This window comes from Armigeres subalbatus, chromosome 3 (assembly GCF_024139115.2).
Source record: "Armigeres subalbatus isolate Guangzhou_Male chromosome 3, GZ_Asu_2, whole genome shotgun sequence".
Classification (NCBI taxonomy): Eukaryota; Metazoa; Arthropoda; class Insecta; order Diptera; family Culicidae; genus Armigeres; species Armigeres subalbatus.
The window spans coordinates 173,000,271-173,014,532 of record NC_085141.1 but is presented as its reverse complement, the minus strand read 5'-3'; the positions used below and the strand labels follow the sequence as shown (position 1 = coordinate 173,014,532).

Below are 14,262 nucleotides of genomic sequence, written 5' to 3'. Positions count from 1 at the left end.
TCAAGCGACCCGTGCCAAGGGGATGCATGGCCAGGAGGGTGAAATTGTTGGAATATCAGGTAGTGTGCGACGCTTCGCTGTAGATGTAGATCGAAGATGGTAAGGAAGCAGGCGCCAGTTGGTTGTAGTTGCTCATGGGTAGATTAAGGAATATTATTATGGTTGTATTGTATATATTGCGCATAAGCCCCAAAATTTTATTCCCACCTTTGGGTTTCCGCGCCGAGCACTCAGCGCCAGACTCGGCGACAAGGAATACTGGTCAAGTTGGTACTCCTGATTTTTTGACAACTGATGTCGACTGGTTGTGTGAGTGCACCGGTGTCAAATAATAGAGCTTTTAGCTGAAAATTTAATTGTCAAATGCACATTTTGACAGAAATATAGATGTATGAGTGAATAAAATGTGCAAATGCTCTATCGCGGAAGCAGCCGCTGAAGACAAGTGTCAATGGTTTCAGTGACGAAACGAAAAGTTTCAATGCAAAAAGCAATATCTATTGTTGAATAAAGAGAACTGCAACTACTGGCAGAATTATCAGTCAGTAGCCTGCCGTGGTGTAGAGAGGGAACTCTAGTATTTGTTGTTCTTCGTGAGGGGGTTCCCTTATCTGGCCAACAGGTTATGGGCCCAGGAACGATTCCCGTTCTCCAGCTTAGTGGGATGTTATTGCCGTCGACGTTGTCGCAGTGGGATCATGGATCGGCCGCATAAGTGGCGTGGCGCAGTGGGATCATGGATCAGCCACGTAAGTCTTGGGTAGCGTCGGACGGAATTCATCAGGAGGTTGGAACGTTCGGTAGGATGCTGGCTGGTCAGCAGGCGTCCAGGAGGAGCGTCGGAACATTCAAGAGCTGGTCAACAGAGGGTGCTGTGCAAACTTCGGATAGAGGCCATTTGTACGGGCAACGGATTGGGCCAGGCGGAATTGTTCGGCGAGGAGGTGCTCTGGACGGGAGGCTCGGTGTTAGAAGGAGCCATGAGAGTTGCGAGGCGTGCACACTAAGGAAGAGTTTTGGAATATCAGGTAGTGTGCGACGCTTCGCTGTAGATGTAGATCGAAGATGGTAAGGAAGCAGGCGACCGAAGGCGTCCCAAGTAACCACCAAGCATTAATTAATGCATGTATTCAATCACAGATAAGCATATTAAATGCTATTTGCATTATATCAGTTTTAACTATGTAAAGATCCTTTATTCGTCGCCTAGGTCTTTGCCGATTATATCGAGTCGCATTATCTCTTATATTGTTCGTAATTATTGGTTTTCCAGGCGGCTTATTGGGCCTGCGCAAACCTCCTGTCTCGCCGGAGGGCCGTCGTGTCAGGGCTGTTTAGCGTCCCACCTAACACCAGGACTTGGGCTTGTGCGCTTTGAGCGGCACACGGTCGCTTTGGCGGAGCCTACTTGCGGATACATGCAGCTTTTTATAGAGGTTTAACAGGGCCCACTGTCAAACCCCACCACATCCTAGGCAGGCGCCACAACTCGCAGATGGCCTGGGGAGGGATCGTCAAGCCCTTGGACAAAGTCCCTGCTGCCCCGACGGTAAATTCTTCTCCGACATCACGAACGTCCGCACTTACCGCAGTGCGAATATTGAATCCGACCACTACCTCGTTGCAGTTTGCCTGCGCTCAAAACTCTCGACGGTGTACAACACGCGTCGAAGTCGGACGCCGCGGCTTAATATTGGGCGGCTACAAGACGGTAGGCTAGCCCAAGTATACGCGCAGCAGCTGGAAGTGGCACTCCCAACGGAAGAGCAGCTAGGCGCAGCGTCTCTTGAAGATGGCTGGAGAGATATTCGATCCGCCATTGGTAGCACCGCAACCGCTGCACTTGGCACGGTGTCCCCGGATCGGAGAAACGACTGGTATAACGGCGAATGTGAGCAGTTAGTAGAAGAGAAGAATGCAGCATGGGCGAGATTGCTGCAACACCGCACGAGGGCGAATGAGGCACGATATAAACAGGCGCGGAACAGACAAAACTCGATTTTCCGGAGGAAAAAGCGTCAGCAGGAAGATCGAGACCGTGAAGAGACGGAGCAACTGTACCGCACTAATAACACACGAAAGTTCTATGAGAAGTTAAACCGTTCACGTAAGGGCCACGTGCCACAGCCTGATATGTGCAAGGACGTAAACGGGAACCTTCTTACGAACGAGCGTGAGGTGATCCAAAGGTGGCAGCAGCACTACGAAGAGCACCTGAATGGCGATGTGGCAGACGAAGATGGCGGTATGGTGATGGACCTAGGGGAACGCGCGCAGGACATAATTCTACCGGCCCCGGATCTCCAGGAAATCCAGGAGGAGATTGGCCGGCTGAAGAACAACAAAGCCCCTGGGGTTGACCAACTACCAGAAGAGCTATTTAAACACGGTGGTGAGGCACTGGCTAGAGCGCTGCACTGGGTCATTACCAAGATTTGGGAGGAGGAAGTTTTGCCGCAGGAGTGGATGGAAGGTGTCGTGTGTCCCATCTACAAAAAGGGCGATAAGCTGGATTGTAGCAACTACCGCGCAATCACATTGCTGAACGCCGCCTACAAGGTACTCTCCCAAATTTTATGCCGTCGACTAGCACCAATTGCAAGGGAGTTCGTGGGGCAGTACCAGGCGGGTTTTATGGGCGAACGCTCCACCATGGACCAGGTGTTCGCCATTCGCCAAGTACTGCAGAAGTGCCGCGAATACAACGTGCCCACACATCATCTATTCATCGACTTCAAAGCCGCATATGATACAATCGATCGGGACCAGCTATGGCAGCTAATGCACGAAAACGGATTTCCGGATAAACTGACACGGTTGATCAAAGCGACGATGGATCGGGTGATGTGCGTAGTTCGAGTTTCAGGGGCATTCTCGAGTCCCTTCGAAACCCGCAGAGGGTTACGGCAAGGTGATGGTCTTTCGTGTCTGCTATTCAACATCGCTTTGGAAGGGGTAATACGAAGAGCAGGGATTAACACGAGTGGCACAATTTTCAATAAGTCCGTCCAGCTATTTGGCTTCGCCGACGACATAGATATTATGGCACGTAACTTTGAGAAGATGGAGGAAGCCTACATCAGACTGAAGAGGGAAGCCAAGCGGATCGGACTAGTCATCAACACGTCGAAGACGAAGTACATGATAGGAAGAGGTTCAAGAGAAGACAATGTGAGCCACCCACCGCGAGTTGGCATCGGTGGTGATGAAATCGAGGTGGTAGAAGAATTTGTGTACTTGGGCTCACTGGTGACTGCCGAAAATGATACCAGCAGAGAAATTCGGAGGCGTATAGTGGCTGGAAATCGTGCATACTTTGGACTCCGCAAGACGCTTCGATCGAATAGAGTTCGCCGCCGTACCAAACTGACCATCTACAAAACGCTCATTAGACCGGTAGTCCTCTACGGACACGAGACCTGGACGATGCTCGTGGAGGACCAACGCGCACTGGGAGTTTTCGAAAGGAAAGTGCTGCGTACCATCTATGGTGGGGTGCAGATGGCGGACGGTACATGGAGGAGGCGAATGAACCACAAGTTGCATCAGCTGTTGGGAGAACCATCCATCGTTCACACCGCGAAAATCGGACGACTGCGGTGGGCCGGGCACGTAGCCAGAATGTCGGACAATAACCCGGTGAAAATGGTTCTCGACAACGATCCGACGGGCACAAGAAGGCGAGGTGCGCAGCGGGCAAGGTGGATCGATCAGGTGGAAGATGACTTGCGGACCCTCCGTAGACTGCGTGGCTGGCGACGTGTTGCCATGGACCGAGCCGAATGGAGAAGACTCTTACATACCGCACAGGCCACTTCGGCCTTAGTCTGAATAAATAATAATAATGTAAAGATGCATTTATTCATCAACTGTCAAGCAACGATACACTAGTTTAGCGTTACGAATGCAGCGATGCATTACTTATGTTTTATTCCAACATATCAAAGTAATGAAGCATTATTTCGGTCGTAAAAGGCCCTTTTTCCACTTTAAGTCAACTTTAATGGCTGTATTATTTGCAATCATATATAGCTCTATGGTTACTTGGGGTGCCAGCGAAGACGGTGGTACCAAAGTCTACCCAGACTGAGGCTCAAGTATTTGCGGGTACGTCGGGGGTGACTGCTCCAACGGAGCAGACACAAAAACGGGGGAGACAGTCTCCAGGGGATGAGCTCCCTGGGGGCCGCTCCAAAAGAGGAGGGTTACTACCCCGAACAAGGGTAGTGTTTTCGGGATTTGAGCACTGAAAATCCAAATCCCGGTCTCATTTAAAATACATGGGGACCAAATTCCGGCGGAAAATTTTCCCGAGGTGTAAGGTAACCTTTACGGCAGGCTGAGAGCTCCCAGCCGCACCAGACCAGAGAAATAGAGGGGGTGACGCCTCCTGGACCCTGGTCAAGTACAAGAGGAAACCGAAGACGTCAAGGGCCGAAAAGAAGGCCCAGGGGAATGAGGGTAGCAAGAAGTCTAGGGTAGGCGCCAATCGCTCCAGGGGCGATGCCCTAGTCATCAAAACGGACGAGGCTAAGTACTCGGACGTCTTGAAGGCGATGAGGAGTGACGTCAAGCTCGGTGAACTCAGCGCCGACGTACATCGAATAAGACTGGCCCCCCTTTGAAGCATTACTTTCTGGTTGTACCTAAGGGACTATGGGCTTGGCGGCAATGGAAACGGTTTAGCGGGTCGGGGATGTAGTCCTGCCTCGTTTGCTGTTGGAGGTGATCCCTAACCCCGCACTTCCTGGACAACCCAGGATGTCTGTTGAGCAGATTCCCCCTCCATTGTTGAGGAAAAAAAAAGAAACTGCTTCCTCGATAGACCATTTGTACATGTTATCCACTCATACATAAATAATACTGTCAAAACTTGCATTTGACAATAAAAAATTCAGCTAAAAGCTCTATTTTTTGACATCGGTGTACTCACACAACCAATCGACATTAATTGTCAAAAATCAGGGTTACCAACTTGATAACTTTTCCCTTGTCGCCGAGTCTTGGCGCTGAGTGCTCGGCGCGGAAACCCAAAGGTGGGAATACAATTTTGGGATTTATGCGCAATACATGATTAGATTAGACAGCGACAAGTCGTCGCTGTCCGGAACATCTTTTGCTGATGAAGATAGGGCGCTTAATGTCAATACAGGATAAATCCATACGATTTGACAGTGTTCCGACCGACATGTTTCGCACAGGAGAACAAAGGGAACCGAAGCGACAATCTTTATCTTGTAACCAGTGTTGCCACATTTTTATCTGTACCATGTGCTCAAAAATCTTTTTCATCTGTACCGAAATCTTCAAAAATCTGTACCATAATCTGTACCAGGCAGTATGAAAAATTTGTGAGTAAATATCTAAAAACCATAGGACAAATATGCAATGCAACCCAATTTATTATTGAAAAAAGTTTTTTTTTTTAATTTGGGTGATTTTCTTTGAGAGCGTAGATGAAAAAATCTTGGTTAATTTTTGAAAAGTATCTCCAAGTTTTTTTTCACAACATCTAAAAGTGTATAATTAAATTCTCTAATATCTTATTTGGAATATTTTTTCAGAGATGAACCAGCCGAGGGCTGGAAGTCTCTTTAATAAAGACAACAATAATAATAATAATAATAATGATAATAAAATAATTTTTTGGAGCAAATACCTCTAAAAAAATTGCGAGGGTTTGGAAGAGTAAATTATTATGAAAGTCGGACACAATGAATTATTGGCAGTGGCTGATTTTCTACTCGTCGCTATCACATCCCGGCGCTATAGTATATGCGAAAATAGCCAGCATGAGTTAACCGCCAGAAATTTGTATGGCGAAAGATATCTAACGCGGGTTTTCTCAAGATTATGAACTTTTCATGAAAAACTATTTGGTACCGGTTATGAAGGATGGTGTCCGCTACTACGCCTACCAAATATTTTTTCGATTAAGGCGCTTAATTTCGAGTAATCGAACCGTAGATGCCTTTCGCCATACTGATTTCAGAAAGTTAACTCCTTCTGTGCCGCTGTATGCACGCTCAAAGCAGGCGATTCATTATCCGGAAATATAAAAATAAATCGCCAAACAAATTTTATAAATAAAACATGTTAATTTCCATCTGTTTCTGATTGTCATCCTCTCATATACAATCAAATATAAATGTAGATTTAGGAATCTGGAATGGTTGTTTTGTTAATGTAATCATACAAGCGATATAGTCAAGCATTTTTTACGGATAATCGAGCCTTCCAATAATCAATACTGAAATGTTGTTGGAATTTAAATATTAATAAATTTGGATTAGGATTTTCGTCTGAATTAATAACGATGAGTTGACATTTCATTTATCACGAATTAACTGTCGAGAGGATTATCCGGTTTTCAAAAAATCCTTCTTGTCTCCGTAGTATTTATATGTGAATATAATCTAGGAAAAAAAATATGTATGACTGTAGTATAAAATACGTTGTCACGATACTATTGAAACTGTAAAACAGAATATAATACGAACTCTTCGATTTGATTTCCATTAATTAAATATTTTTTATAGCAGAAGCAACTATTTGAAGAAAAATGCAATGAAATACTTTTTTCTAAGGCTTGGTTTGTAAAAAAATCTGTACCAATCTGTACTTATTGGAGAAAATCTGTAATCTGTACCGTACAGAATCTGTACCAAAATTTGCCAAAAAATCTGTACCTTTTCAGATAAATCTGTACATGTGGCAACACTGCTTGTAACTAAAACATCTTTCGAATAGAGCTAATAAACTATAGAGGAATATTGTCGCAGTCGTCACTGGCGAAACATCTTTTGCTGGCGAGGATAGGGCACTAAATGTCAACAAAGGAAAAATCAGTACGTTTTGGCAGATAGGTATAGGTATGTTTGGGGACGATAACAAAGGGAATTGCAGCGACAATTGTCCTCTATCCAGCTTTTTACACAAATGTGCCATAATACTTTGAATCACCCCTTTTGACACATACTGTGTCCACTATCCAGTATTTTGCGCACGGTAATGGCGGCATGAGTTCCTCCCAGTTTGACATTCAAGAGGTAGAAAACATTGGCACTCATCAGGTTAGCCTTGAATTGCATGAAAACTATTCGTAAATAAACAGATGTCAAAGAACACGCAAGGCTTGAAATATTTTCAAATCCAAATTGCTTTAATTCAAATACATATTTTGGTTTATTGTAGGCATCATGCGATCTCATCAATGGATTTCAAGAATTGATTATGATGGGAGGAATCATCAGAAACATTATCCTCAATATTCACTCTCGAAGGAATACTTTTTTACACTCTACGTTTTCGAGTTGAAGCCACGCATTAAAGAACAGTTATCGATAACGGAAAAATAAAATGTTTTCCAAATAGGACAATTCATTTTATTTTTTTTTTATGTGTAGCTTATTACACCACCAGATCCCTTAATTGAACGAGTCTTCCTAAATTGTGAAATCCTTCATTTGAAATACCTACATGGCAAAATTACTAGTAGTCGAAACCGCCATGCTTCTGACGTCAGCATAGTGCACAATAAAATGATATTCTGAGCTGGGCATGTGGTGAATGTTAATAGAAATGCTGATAATTATTGGAGGGTCTTATGAAGATGAGCATGCTAGCCGTAATTTAGTAGTTGCTCCGCCTAATAAGCGCCTAGGGGGGCATAGGATTTGTTTCCCAGTGCATAATATCACTATCAATTTGCAACAGTCTATAGTCAACACTGTAGAATCCGACGAAACAAAGGTAAACATGGTTTCCCTCTGGTTGTTCGTCGGTTTCCAAATTACCTTTGTTTCGCGGGATTCTACAATAAAATTGACATCAGTCCAAACTCAGATCAGAAACTCTGGTTGAAATTGCGAGTTTGAGTTTGAGATGCACACTTATTAACTATCAATATTTCCATAGCTTGGCCCATGTCCTGGCTTTATCAATTTATTATGGGGTTTACATTCCTAGATAATAAAATTTAAATATTGGAAGAGTTGAACCTACACACTTATCTCATTTCACCGTATTCGGTAAATTTTACCGAAATCTCAACAGCAGAACTGTTCGGTAATTTATTTTACAGATTTTTTGTAATTTTTTCCATTGCTCAACTGTCAAAATCACCGAAAATCAGTTAAATTATTTACCGAACAGTTCTGCTGTTGAGATTTCGGTAAAATTTTACCGAATTCGGCGATTTATTTTAAGTGTGTAAGCAATGAAATTCTTGAGTAAAATATTTTGACGTTATGTTTGTTTTTAACAATCCCGGTGAGTGCCAATTTTTGTCAATGAATCAAAGCCTACATTGATCAAAATATGTAAATATTTTCTACCTCTTGAATGTCAAAAAGGAACTCGTCGGAACTCACCAGGCCGCCATTATCGAGCGCACAATACTGGATAATTTTTATAATTTGGTCATAGCAATCTGTGACTGGTTGAAGTTCTCAGTAAAAACATTAAACTGTCATTTTGTTTCAAATACTAGTTTTTCCGTTTTTCCCTAAAACTAATAATTGTTATACCATTGACGAATACATAGACGGAGTGGTGGCCATTTTTCGGAGCACCACTTAGTACCCCTGGGGAGTGACCGATTACAATTATTACAGTCATTCGACCATTGGGAAGCCCCCCAATTAAATTTACGAAAAAATTGACAGTTCATTTGTTTACATTATTTTGCGTGAGAGTTTTATTTCCAACGTAAACGGAGTTCCAAGTTACGTTTGAGAATTTGTCAGGGATCGTGGCGAAATTATCGGCATCCAGTGACGGCGTGCAAAAATTTTTATTCGTTTCCGCGGATTTTGTACGTTGTTTCTTTCTATCTGAGTCGGTCCCATCCAAATATAAAGGAAATTTCTTCTGCCTGCTGCTGCCGTGAAAGTATCAATTACACCGGGATTTCCATATCAATCGGAAGCTTGGCCATAGCCGAAGTACATAACGGAAGTGAGTGCTTGTAATAACATTTAAGAAAAAATATTGGAAATATTGAAAGTACTTATCTCACACCAACGCAACGATTATCAAACGATGATAGAATTGAAAAACAGTAACTTCATGTCAGGCAGCACGACATTTGCTCTCATTATGATCGAAATTTTTCGAATCGTATTACATGCGGCTTGGTCCGGCTCATGATATGTTCAGTCGGTTTGCTCAACGGCTGAAAACAGGAGGTTGTCAAGCTTGGAATCCTGTCATTACTGATTATCACATATGTTTGTCGTAAAATGGAACAATCACCCCCGGTTGCTAATTCACAAATCACTGTTTGGCCGAAATTAATTCCCCTATTGAGGCATTCCACGGGGGCATGTCAGTCGATCCTGAGCGACCATTTCGAAAATATTTGAAACTCTGCACAGTTTTTCAATTTCATCTAAATCGTCATTTTTCGATATCAAATCTTCATATTGAGTCACGACTAACTTTTCAAAAGGGTGTATGTGAAAATGGTTCAAAAATATTTAAAAAGCTGCACAGCAAAAACGGAATGTTCGATTGTTATGATTTTTTCAGCAAAGTTAGACAACTAAATGGTGATTCTTAAGAAAATGTGCACAGTAAAAAAATTTTTTTTGCCTTTAAAAATATCATTTTGTCACAAAAACTCAAAAACCTCAAAACCCTATCTTTTTTCGAACGTAATTTTTTTAGGGAAAACGGTCCATTATATTAGCTTTCTACCATAAAAATTTGGTGATGGTAAACTAATAAACAAAAAAGTTATGACATTTCAAACATTTCACAATTTTCACATTTAGTAAAAAAAAATTTTTTTCTGTGTAAGTTATTTCGAGAATTGCAGTTTGATGCAGATTTTATTGTTAAGGGTCTGTCTCATTTGGAGAATTAAACTTAAAAGTGACAGTTCGAAAATTAAAAAATCACCCCGTTATAAAAATGGCTGGTGCTACCCAGCAATTCCAATAGGACATCGATGGAAAATGATTCGATATCTGTCAAAAGTAATCTTGCTCTGCGAGCAGGGTTATTCGATAATTATGGAAATGTCACTTCTAAGTTTAATTTCAGTTTAATTATCCAATTGAGACAGATCCTAAGGGACGTGATTTAAACAAGTTGTTTTCATGATATTTTGATTTAATTATTCATAGCATCTATAAGAAACTTAGACATGATCCAGTGTTGTGATCAAAAGTATTGATAGTGTCATAATTTTCATTGCACGTGACTGGCGAAAAATTCTTTTAATAGTGTTGAAACCTGTTGATAATAACGTTGATAGAAACATATCAGAAATGTTATTTTTAAGACAAAAGCTGCAAAATCAAAGATTTATATACATGTGTACGTCTATAGTTTACCTGCAAAAAATATACCTCTTAGAGAATAGACTTTATGATCGGGAGGAAACGGGTATCTTCAACAACAACAAATGCATGATAGGTACATACCATGACAATGCTCACGAAAAAGCAAAAAAATTACTACTACTAAGGTTGTTAAAGATCTTATAGTAATTTTTTCTTCAGTCAAGCAAATGACACCAAACTAGTCAGTAAAAACTTAAAAGTGATTTTGTTTATTGAAATATTACGAACAACATGAGTAGCCGCTTTCTCAACTGTTGTAGGCCGTTTGATGGAAAAAGTGTTCAAAAGAGTTACGAAATCTCACCGAAAGCACCATAGATAAACTGAAAGCGACTGGTTATGCTCCAATGTCCACATTGAATACAAATTTACGCATTTGCACGTCCTGCCGTCTAAACGTTGACAAAAGAGCAATCTGTATATCATCGGTTGAGCAGAGCGCAGGAAGTTCGAAAACGACAGCAACTGAGGAATTGCCAGATGTATCGACAACAACTGAGGAATTACCAAAAGTATTAAGTGCTGAGAGCCTTGCCACCGTACCATCAGCGAAATCTGTTTCAACAAATCAATCGGAAGATGAGTGTATCCAAAAGGTCAACATCGAACGCTTTAACGAGGGCATAGCTGGGATAAAAGTGACTCCGATTAAATGGAGTAAGATGGACTACGTTTATTACCCGGAGAAAAAATACCGTGAAATAAACGAAGCTGTACGAAGAAACCTCTTCAAATTAGGACCTGATGATGTGGAAAATACAGACTACGATGAGGTAATTATAAATATGAAGGAAAGGTTCTCGAATGCAGCCACGACAAGGAAAGAAAAATTATTGATTTTGTCGATGCTGCCAAGTTCGTGGTCTATTCAGGATGCCATTGATGAGTTCAAAACCAATAGAAATACAGTAAAAGAGGCAAAACAATTGAAGAATAACTGTCTTTCAACCAAAAATACTAGGTCTAGTACTGCATTAACAGATGAGACAAAAGAAATAGTAGTTCAATATTTTGAAGATGATGAAGTAAGTCGAGCTATGCCTGGTCAAAAGATTATGTATCAGTAAAAAAGATGGAAAGCGTCAAGCAATCCAAAAACGATTAATGATGACGACTTTGAAAGAAGCGTACACACGCTTCAAGGAAATTCACGATAATATTAAAATAGGTTTTTCCTCATTTGCAAGCCTTCGGCCAAGGCAATGTAAGCTTCTTTCCAATTCAGGAACACATAATGTGTGTGTGTGCACAACCCATGAGAATATTAATCTTATTTTACATAGTTTGAAAAGAATCAATTTAACAAAGGATATTAAAATGTTAACTGGTAGTCTGAAAAGTGGTGTAGTGTGTGAAGTAGTGTGAAAATACAACATCAAATTGCTATCTACGATCTTGTTCGGATTGTCCAGATTCTTTATCATTGGAAAATACTTTATTCGCTGAGTTTGAAGAAAAATATATTGATCAGTTATCATTTGAGCAATGGGTGACCACGGATAGGTGTGACATAGAAACTATTGTAAAACCTGTAGATGAGTTTGTGTCATATATTTTTTTTTAAATTAGAAAGTTTAATCCCTCACGATTTCATTAAAACAGAACAATCCAGCTTTTTAAAAATACGAAAAATACATTACAAAATGGTGAATTTTAGTCATTTGTGATTTTTCTGAAAATTACAGCTTTGTATTGCAAGATGAAGTGCAGTCCCATCACTGGAACGTACAACAAGCTACAATTCATCCATTCGTTATTTATTTTAATGGAAGTACGCAAATTTAACACTTAAGTTTTATTATAATTTCCGAAGATTTAAGACACGATTCAGTATCCGTAAACTTGTTCATTGAAAATGATTAACTTTTTACGCTTTGATAAGCATAAAGAAGTCAAAAGATATATTTCATGTCTGATGGAGCAGCGTCGCAGTACAAAAATCGTAAGAATTTTTCGAGCCTATGTCAATTTAAATCAATGTACGGAATTGATGCAGAATGGCATTTTTTGCTACATCACATGGCAAAGGTCCTTGTGATGCTATTGGAGGAACAATAAAGCGCATGGCCACAAGAGCAAGTTTAGCCAAAGAACGTGAGCATCCAATTAAAACTGCGAAAGAACTTTTTGATTGGGCAAATCGTAGAAAAGAAAAGATTTAACCAAATTATCATTTTGTTTTACTAAAGCCTGTCCATGTTAAATTTCGGACACTGAGACAATGTGCAACTGATTTGTAGCCATTTTATCTCTTTGTACGAGAAGGAAAACCCACTGAAAGAATAACATGAAGCGGAGAGATTCAACTGTCGTGTAAATTGATCTCCTCAGTGGTTTGTGAAAATTTAAAAAATTGCTTGGGATGATGGGTGTCCGAAATTTAACGTGGACAGGCTTTACTACTGAAGAGTACGAAATAAAGGCTTCAGAGCTCAGCGAGCAATTTAATAACGCGAAAACGATCCAAGGAACCCAAAAATTTCACTGTTTCATTCCATTGTCGGAAAATAAAATTAAAGCAAAACTATACTCAAACTGTGCTGATAATAATTCAAAAGCACAGAGAAACAGACGTCTCACTCAACACATGTTCCATCGTTCACCTTTTTAACGGAGGATTCAAATTTTTGTAGGTGGTCAATCGGCCACCGATGGCGCTTCCATCGGATTTGCTTGTGTTTGACGTTTGCACACTACCGCCATCTGGTTGCCGTTTGACCACACACACTGCATTTAGCACTGGGCGATAATGCTTCCGCGACGATGATTTTGATTGCATTTTGTTCTAAGTGAGACGTCTGTTTCTCTGTGTCAAAAGTGTTCGATATTTTAAAAAAATTGAATAAAAATAAATAAAAAATAAGTATTAATAAACTGTTTTCATGATATCATAACCCATACCAAAATTCAAACCCAAAACTCTTAGAGTTTCTATAACAACATTGTGTAACTGCCACATTTAATTTAATACTTAGGATAATATTAATTCATTTTTATTTATTTATACATATAATATTTATACATATAATATACATAATATCGATGAATACATAAATATGGAATATCATACAAACAACTTGTTTAACTCACGCAAGGCCCTTAACAATAAAATCAGCATCAAACTGCGATTCTTGAAAAAAAAATACACGGAAATTTTTTTTGTTTACTATATGTGAAAATTGTGAAATGTTTGAAATGTCATAACTTTTTTGTTTATTAGTTTACCATCACCAAATTTTTATGGTAGATAGCTAATATAATGGACCGTTTTCCCTAAAAAAATTACGTTCGAAAAAAGATAGTGTTTTGAGATATTTGAATTTTTGTGACAAAAATAATATTTTTAAAGGCAAAAATTTTTTTTTTTTTACTGTGCACATTTTCTTAAGAATCACCATTTAGTTGTCTAACTTTGCTGAAAAAATCATAACAATCGAACATTCCGTTTTTGCTGTGCAGCTTTTTAAATATTTTTGAACCATTTTCACATACACCCTTTTGAAAAGTTAGTCGTGACTCAATATGAAGATTTGATATCGAAAAATGACGATTTAGATGAAATTGAAAAACTGTGCAAAGTTTCAACTCAATAGAAAATCATGAATTAAAAATTTTCTTAAATTTTGATGCTGTTGCTTGGAATCGCTCTATTATTACATGTCAGATCCAGCGCGGTCGGCTATATTGCCACCGGTTAAGATTATCAGACACATCAGGTATGCCCGGGTTACTATCGCAACTTGACCAAATACACTAACAAAACATTCTAATTTCTTGCAGGTTGTAGAGAAGCATTATGAATAATGTCATATATCACCACAGGAAATCAGATAAATAAACCAGAATAATCAAAAATCTGAGAGTGACTTCCAGACGTAAAAGGTATAGGCTTGAAATATCAGTAATTTTTCGG

At 40.1% G+C, this 14,262-nt stretch overlaps 1 protein-coding gene across 2 annotated transcripts in view; it reads left to right on the top strand.

The window, feature by feature from the left end:
• LOC134224623 (histone-arginine methyltransferase CARMER) overlaps window positions 1-14,262 on the top strand; it is a 155,531-nt gene that overhangs the window by 90,401 nt on the left and 50,868 nt on the right. The window lies entirely within an intron of this gene.